This window comes from Pecten maximus, chromosome 9 (genome assembly GCF_902652985.1).
Source record: "Pecten maximus chromosome 9, xPecMax1.1, whole genome shotgun sequence".
NCBI classification, from domain to species: domain Eukaryota; kingdom Metazoa; phylum Mollusca; class Bivalvia; order Pectinida; family Pectinidae; genus Pecten; species Pecten maximus.
Genome location: NC_047023.1, coordinates 11,401,907 through 11,409,057, shown reverse-complemented (window position 1 = coordinate 11,409,057; position 7,151 = coordinate 11,401,907).

Genomic DNA, 7,151 nt, shown 5'->3' with positions numbered 1-7,151 from the left:
CTCATTTTAGATATTATACAAAAAACTAATTGGTATTTATAAACATGTTGACGGCTTGTCTGATTTGTATAATAAATATCAAGGGCACCTGTGATAAGGTCAAGGGGTTAAGTATGTATCACGAACACTCAAATGGAAAATAACCGGACTTGAATATTAATTGACTTATCAATAGGTTTAATCATGCAGCGTTATTCGATTTGCATCATTTAATTATGTTATAGTGGTTATTTCGGAGCCATAGTTTCGAAAAATGGATTGGCTTGTATCGCAATGCACGGGGTAACGACTCCCTGAAGACTTTGACATTACATGCAGAAAAAAATGCTTTGAGGAAATTACAAAAAATATCAATCTCTTTAATAGTATTGAATTGCAGGTACTATGGCATGTATGGTAATGGTGCTTTCAGAATTGAACAGAAAAAAAACTTATGTTTTTGAATAATTGAATTATATATTTTTTTCATCAGTTATATCTGCTTTAACAACTGGATTTCAATGTAAAATATCAATTTACATGTTTATGAACATATTTCAGTGAAATATACTGATCCACTGCTTTGAAACGTTTGTAGAAACAAAGTCTAGTAGACATTTTGAAACGTAGGAGTACTTCACTGTTGCCTTCCTATGTCTTGTTCGCCCATTGTCTGCTTGAATTGACTAAGTACGATATACTGCTGGCGACCTTCGGTAGTATGATTCAATGGGGTGACACTATAATTTTAGTATCGTGCTATCACATCGAGGCAAACACGAACTTAAAGTGGTCTTCCTAAACAAAGACAATCATACTTTAAATGGTCATTTCCATTGATTGGACAATTCACAATACAAAAATAATATAAACTCTATACCAAAGCAAAAAAACAAATCACTCTTGTATGTTAAGATTAGGGACCGAACCTAAAGCCTTTCTAACAGGTCGTACACTGAAATGAAAGCCCAAACACGAGGCATTGCGAATGGAACATTAGAAAGAAGAAAGCGTAAAAAAAAAAAAATACAGCCCCCCCCCCCCCCCCCCCCACACACACACACAAGGGGGTCAATGACCTATAGATCGCGTCCTTATATCTACACGTAAAAAACTTACATTACGCATGTGGGCTAAGGTTTTTCCTCGTCCTGTTGTTTAAAAGTGTATTCATGTAAAATTCGCATTGCTGCAGCTCCGAATGACGTCATATTGTTTACAGGTTTCGTGTTGTGTCTGGACTGCCTGACACGAAATCTGTATTTAGTTTTCAAATTCATGAGATATAATAACAAAAACTTAAACCAAATAATCCTAAATATGAATGTAGTTTTTCGAAAAAAAAGCAATTTTAATTGTTTTCAGTACATTTATGATCGACATTGGATCGGCTATCATGGCAAGCAACGATCACTACGGTAGTTGTATTAGTAATTGATTATAAAAAATAACCCAATAAAGTTTTACAAGAAAACTACTATTTGGAAATTACCTTCAAATCAGTAAACAGTAATTACAATCCTTTGCATTCGTGTATCAATGTTTACCCGTTTCTATGACGACTCCCGAGCTCCAATATAGAGACATGTAGACATATTAACATTAACACGTTCTATCGATCAAACGCTCAATTTCACCTTTTTTCCTTAAACCAATGTTTATCAAACAACGTAATTCGGGAGATTTTTAGATGAAATGAAAAAGACGGGTTTATTAATGTCGATTTGGCATTTCTAAGCATGCTCAAGAATTACATCATTCTTATTTACAAAAGTACATTCTTTTATGAGGTGCATTGAGCAGTTTTACCGAACTATTGTTAGTGCTGTCTCTAATCCCAGTCAATAATTATGAAAGTAAGTTGTTGCTATCAGATTTTACATGCACGACAGAAAAAATAAGTTTGTCTATGCTTATGCTTATTTCATTGTCAATTTCGACAGAGGATATTACATCCTATCGTTTTTGGGTAACTTTTGCAAATAAAATTATTTATACATTACTTGAATATAATATCTTCTTGATTTATCAATAAACACACTATGTGTTTAGGCTACCGCATGCAATCTTAACTTAAATATAATTTCCTCTTGATTTAACAATAAACACACTATTGTGTTTAGGCTACCGGATGCTATCTTTTATTAAATCCAATATTTAAACCATAATTTAACAGCATCCCTATAATGACAGTGTGCTATTTAGGTGTATATTCTTAATTTGATTAAAACCCGATTTTCGATATTGAAGTATTGTAATGCACATAGGTGTATGAGCTGGTTTGATTAGAATCTGGCACGCTATGCACATTTGATCTGTGCTTTTCCATAATTATCAATTCTACCATATGAAACAAAACATTGTGCTGCATTCTACATTCGCCGCTTACTGCAATTAAAACTTTTAATCCTTCTTCGTTTCTGGCTCTTTTTTGCGTTCCTTTTAAATCTAGATTTTCATATATCTGCGAGGAAGTTATCAAACATTAAACACATTTTATAAACCCTCGAAACAGTTGGACAAGAAACAATATATTCAAGAGAAGACGCCTAACTTATGTGATTTTTATTCGTTCAATGTAGATTTCATTTCCTTAACATAGTGGCATAACAACTCACCGCCGACAAGAAGAGTAAACAGCACCAATCTGAACATTTCAAATCGTTAATGAAGATCTACAGTTGCCGTTGTCAGTATTATGTGACCGGATGGACTGTCCTTTTGTGTATCTTCGGTAGTATGTTTCAGTGAGGTTCTCAAAAGCCGAAATTGGTTCCGCGACGAACCTAAACATTCAACAGTCTAGCATACACCTCACGCATGCATCTCTTACACAGAAGAGGCCGTCCTTAAATGACACCAGTTGTTCATCTGTTGACAGGACGTTCAACAATACTTTACCGAACCAAACCAAAAAAGAAACAAATTGATTCTGAGTCCGATCCTTCTGACGAAGAACAAGTAGCGAAAATATTTGCAGATCAAGATGTTTCTAGAACTAGATTAAACGTAGTCTGACTTCGTTAGTAGATTCCACTGTAAGCATTGATACTTGTATGAATATACACTTTCTGAGAATCTTCAGCAGTGGGTCCGTCCCTTAGTGGGACTCCTCTTTGTATACACATTCATAACCTTCTGTCTCCATCTCATGTCATACCAAAAGAAAAAAGGTGAACACACTTATAAACATCCTTCCTACAGCATATTAGTTTCTTGATATGTGTTGCTATGCAGGCAGGGCGTTACACTTGTACTGCTCTCCCATTGCATGATCGTAAGAGGGGCGACTAAATTTGAGATTTTTCTTTTCTTTTGTTGCTAAACAACTCTCATCTTCATACTGTCTCCCTTGAGATTGCCTCACGTTTGACTTTTAGTTGACCGTTCGCCCTGCGAGGAATGGTTGGGTTTTGTCCCCTGGCCAAACCATACAAGAGTCTAAGCAGTGGTAGTTGCAATTTTCGCTTAACGGTCGCGTGCACGGAGGGGGCAACTTAATGACAAGTAGGACGTTGTATACAATTAAATAAAGTTATTTATTTCTTATTCAAATGTATGACTCAACGAATGCTAAAAGGATATTCATTGATGTATACATTTTAAACAATATTTGACATTAACGAAGCCATGATTGAAATGCCTGTTCTCAGAGCCTGTATGGATACAGCATTTTGTTGTGTTATGATCTTAGATTAGAATGTGTTTTATACCAATATTCAAAGACAACCACGTTTCCATTTCCAATTTTACGTTACCTTGAAGACTTGTTCTATAATATGATTATATGTTTATGTTCCTATATCGGCCTGGTATCATACAAATCAAACCACTGTCTCTATGCAAAGCGCTTCCATCAGATAAATAGAAATATTGAAACAATGCATATGTAAAGCTAATCGCCGGGACGATGCAGCGGCCGACATATTTGATTATTTTAGTTCAGTTTATTTAGTATTGCCTAGCGTCCTATCAACAGCTGAGGTCATTTAAGGACGGCCCTTCAGTCTCTGCGAGGTGCATGCGTGTAGAGCAATGTTAGTGTGTTTTGTGAAGCTGTGATATGTTTGTCTCCTTGCAATAGCGCGGAACTGATATCAAATTGACATTGCGACATACTTGAAATCAGTGTTGTTCAAAACAGAATAAACGAAAAGCAGCAATGAATATTTTGTTTTGCATACAGTAAATGACCATTTAACGTCGTGTGAGTAACAAGATATATTATACAACCAATCATAGAGACTCATTTGTATCATGGTAACTCTAATCATGTAATGTTCAAACTTAATTCGGTTATTAGCTATATTGTTATCTGCACTAAACATTACAAAGAAAATGTAATCTAAGTCGGTTTGTTGTATTTAGTCTCTATAAACTGTCTGTGGCTAGGCATTGGCCTCCCCCAATGGATTCCATAATCGAGCCAGCCAGACGGTGACCTGATCCCCTCTATGGGACAGGCTATAATAAATGGATGTTTTACGTGATGGCTTTGGACAAGGTGGTAGGGGCAGGGAACTCATGCGTAGAGGTTTGTCAAGATATCCCATTTTGTACCACAGATCAATAGAGAAACCAACAGGTCGTCTAACGTAACGTTAACAACAGGCTTGGTCTTTTTTGCTGATCGTATTGTTAAAACTCGTTTATTAAATCAGCTGACAACTGTGTGAAAGACGTTTATCGATAGGAATCACGATACTGTCGTAAGAATAATGTCAACCCAAACCGGATTCCATTGTAAATGCATTAACACATACACGTCTGGAAAAAATGTCAAACTGCACCGCTCTTTATTGTGATAAAGGTGGTGCTTGCAAGGCAATATGATTAGCAGACATGATAAACCCCTTTTCCTAAACAAACTGATGGTCAATCGATTAGTTTACGTTGAAACAAGCATTACTTTTAACAATACGCCCCGGAATAAGTTGTCTGGACTGTTGCTGATATCAATGACAGTCTCGTCAATTTACCACTGATATTAAACGGAGTATACCAAGAATAGATAGTTGTAGTAATACATATTCACATCAAACTGGAGACGTAGGAATTAATTATTCATCGCATAAAGAAAAAGCTGTAAGTTCTAAAAAAATAGCTTTTGCAAATGAGGTTATTAAATAAAAAAAGAGAAAATAAAGCAGGCCTCGGTCTTAAATTTGTTTTCATATATACTCACTATTTTCTCAAAAACAGTTGGATGCTACAGGGAAATAAATCACTTCCTTGAAAGAGCGGATTTAGAAAATGGAAAAATGTCGCAGAAGCCTGAATTTATAAGGGGCTACTAGATTGCGATAAAAGCCTTCCCGTCAATCTGTCAGGCGCTAAAACTGTAACAATTATGATGAATTACCCAAAGACGTTAAAACCCACGGTCTCAGCGGATATCAGGTCTATGAGTAAATCAAGTGAAATCTAACTTGCTTGTGACATTTATAGTTAAGGCAAACATGTCTTCTTAATTATCAATCCGAATCCAATATTCTAATACTTATGAAAACGTCAACAAACTTTCGCGTAGTGCTATTTTCCCATTTAGATAATGTTGAATTGTGATATCCAATAGGAAGCCACTTTGAAGTATTTGCGCTCAATGTTCTTTCTTGATTATTTCTGAAAAGCATTTTTTTCCGTGCCCACATACGGATGTAGGTATGATGACATAAAACTGACTAATGGTGATTACTTTTAATTTTTAAAAATGTATTTATCACAAATATGAAATGATGTGTTACTTCACATTTAAAAGATGACACTTATAGGCATTTAATCATTTTTCCATTACAACAAACAGGACATAAAGATGAGAAAATAAACCAAAGATTCTAATGAAGTATGCTGAACAGTTGCAGAATATGAACACGTGACTGGTTTGATTTAATTGCTGGTATTCGACCTCAGAAGATGGGCCAGCTGCATCTCGCTCCATGTTATATGAAGCGACTAATGTTTGGCCCTCTGTTGAGCCGGGGATGGTTTCTCCAATGTTCTCCGTTTGAGGACATTAGAGGGTTATTGAATAAGGTCCGCTTTATCCCACCGCATGATTATTGAAGATAGCAACTAAAAATTGGTCTCTCAAAAATTGGGAATGGCCTTCAATGTCTTCTTTTTAGGAAAACTTGAATATACCAAATTATATCTTTTTTGCCACAATACGGATTTTACATGTCACCCTTTTTCTTCTTTGCTCTTTCCTTTTGTGCTTTTACCTCCTCTACATGTGATTCCTTGACACCCGTACTCGTATGACACTGGCTGTCGCGAGGATGTCAAACACTCAAAAACAAAGCAATCCGGATCCCTCCAAATCAAAGTCGGGTTTGTCTGTATATGTGCGTGGTTATAAAATACCTGACAACATCCAACAATAATCTGATGATAATTAGCTCATGCAAATATGACTTAGTGTATAACGTCCACCATGCAACGAAGAATTTATCTTGTAACCTAAACTCACATAGACACACGGATAAATCGTTATTGACTATACTTGAGGCAGTTATTTACAATTTCTTACAGAAATGTTGATGAACTTGTTGAAAGCAATCGATATACATAGGGTAAATGCATTTGCATTAAGAACATTTGTATTCGGTGTTGCATGCTTTTTTTGCATTTTTATTTTATCTTTGCGCCTCGTGTCCATTAAACCATTCTGCTCAACGAAATGCGACTTAATTTCATCAAAAGTCGCTAAAGTACTGATTGTTGAAAGGAAATGACTTTTACTAAAAGGTTTTCGGAGAGCAAGCAGTCGGTTGATACAGACAAGTGACACTTAAGATGCAAGCGGCTGGTTGAATCGAATTCTATTACGAGATAACAAACACATTGGTCCGTTAACAGTGTTTTGGGAAATATTTTTTACATTGGGTTGATGAATTAACTCAATGTATATGGGTACGACTTCAGTTGTTTTACGTCTGGCTATAGTTGTAAATCTATTTAAATGTTTACATTTCCATCAATGCAGATATTTTAGTTATAACCAATCTGTCGCTTGTGTCTAAATGCATTTCAATGTATTCATATATGCGTTTTGATAGATATTCTAGACCCAATTTGATGCACCTTTTTCACTTTTTACATATTTCATAATTCTTATGTTTTAATGTTTCCCGTCTATGTAAAAGGTGATGTTCCACGAGTGTTTCCCAAGT